Genomic DNA, 2451 nt, shown 5'->3' on the forward strand with positions numbered 1-2451 from the left:
GAGGAGGAGGAGGAGGAGGAGGAGGAGGAGGAGGAGGAGGGAAAAAGCAGTTATAAGTACCTTGAAGGAGATTGATTGAAGGGGATGGGGAAATACTTAGGAGAAGGCCAAGCTGAGAAACACATTTACACAGAAATCTGAATAACAGCAATTTGAAGATTTGCATGCAGTGTTTCAGACAATGATTGCAAAGGCCCAATTACAGTAGAAGTTTGATATCCTTAAAAAACAGTAAAAAAAAAAAAAGTTATTGTGGCTATTACACAATGAATCAGTGATAAGAGAATTTTGAGAAGTCAGCAGTAGGTAGGGCAAGGTCATACGGTGGGGGCATATAGACCCTTAGCAAAGAGTTTAAATTTTCTTCTAATATGATGAGGAACTACTGGAGAATTTTAAGCAAGAAAAGACCTTGATCTGATTTACTTTTTAAAGTACTTTGCTGAGACTAAATTGCTGAGGCTGCCCTTGAACTTGCAACCCTCCTGCCTTAGCCTTGAGAGTCACTTGGATTACAGACATGTGCCATTATACGTAGTTGATTTACATCTTGAAAATATCATTTTGATGGTTTGGTGGATTAAATTAGGAGCAAGTTTGTCAGCAAGGCTATCACAAGTTCATGGCCAGCCTTGGCAATTTAGAGAGATCCTGTCTTAAAAAATAAAAGGGACTGGGGATGTAGCTTAGTGGTAGAGTTTCCCTGGGTTCAGGCCCATATCAGGGGGAAAAAAGAAAAGAAAAAAGGGAAATGAATGAATGAATTGGTTAATTAGTTAATTAGTTTTAAGATATGATCTTTCAGGGCTGGGGATATGGCTCAAGCGGTAGCGCGCTCCTCTGGCATGGGTGCGGCCCGGGTTCCATCCTCAGCACCACATACAAACAAAGATGTTGTGTCTGCCGAAAACTAAAATGTAAATAAAATATTAAAAAAAAAATTAAAGATCAGGGCTGAGAATATAGTTTAGTCAGTAGAGTGCTTATTTAAAAAAAAAAAAAAAAAAAAAAAGATGTGATCTTGCTTTGATGCCCAGGCTAGTCTCAAATTTCTGGGCTCAAGTAATCCTCCCACCTCAGTCTCCCAAGCAGCTGGAACTACAGGTACATCATGGCATCTGGCAGAAATCAAAATTTTAAAACCACAATGCCACTAACAATATCCCCAGTAATCATGAAATACCTGTGAATAAATTGAATAAAAAATCTTCAGGATATGTATGTGATAATTACAAAACACTGATGAAATAAATCAAAAACCTAAATAACAAGGAGAGCTATGCTATGTTTGTGGGTTAGAAAACTCGATATTGTTAAAATATCAATTCTTCCCAAACTGATCTTTAGGTTTAATGCAATCCAAATCCATAGTAGCATCTTACTATGCTACCATAGTAGCATCTTTTTTTTTTAAGAACTCTGAAGTTTATTCTAAATTTTATATGGAGTCTGAGTGTCACAAGCTGTCCATGGGCTCTGTGTGGACTGTTGTACATAGTAACCTCATGAGGGAATAAGTCTGGCATTGGGAACTTCCCATGGCACCCCCCACAGGGATTAACTGCCTGATGCAGGTGAACATCCCTCTCAAGCTCTGCCAAAGATCCCACACAGCACCTGGGATGGGTGTGACCTGACCAGATGTCAATCAATCTGCTGACTGCAAATCAACACAAAGCAACACTCTACCCTTGAAACTTTATCCCCTGCCTTTGATGTACTCTCTTAAATAAACAACTGGAGTCATCTCTGTCTAGTTCCAGAACCCAAGTAGACTAGATCAGGGGCTTTGCTTTTTGTAAATATGTTTCCAAGTATTTATGTTTTGTTATTCACTAATGATTTAAGATCTTAAGTTTTAGGATGGCTTAGATTCCCCTGGGCAGGAAGAAGAACCCCCCCATGAGACCCTGGCATGGACCCCCCCCCCCATCGCTGAGGGTATATTACAGTGATAAAGCATGTACTTAGAATAGGCAAGGCTAAGAATTCAATCCCAAACACACACAAAAAAATAAATAAAGTAAGATAAAATTTATAGAAAATGCAAAGGAATTAAAACAAGACAATTTTAAAAATAAAAAACAAAAGTTGAAAGACTCACATTCCCTGATTTCACGATGTACTAAAAGCTACAATAATCAGGCAGGGTATGGTAGTGAACGACTATAATCCCAGTATAGTCAGGACTACAAATTTGAGGTTATACTAGGCAACTTAGTGAGACCTGTCTCAAAGTAAAATAAAAAGGGTTAGTGATGTAGTTCAGTGGTAGAGCACTTGCCTAGCATTCTATATACCTGGTTTCATTTCCCAGCACCATAAATAATAAAATATAAACAGTGGAGAAAATCTCAACTGGAATTTACCCAACAATTACGAACAGGCAAATAGAGTAAACACATTATGATATAACCATGCAATGAAATACTACCTGGCAATAGAAAAATA

The sequence above is a fragment of the Marmota marmota genome, unplaced genomic scaffold (genome assembly GCF_001458135.2).
Source record: "Marmota marmota marmota unplaced genomic scaffold, marMar, whole genome shotgun sequence".
NCBI classification, from domain to species: Eukaryota; Metazoa; Chordata; class Mammalia; order Rodentia; family Sciuridae; genus Marmota; species Marmota marmota.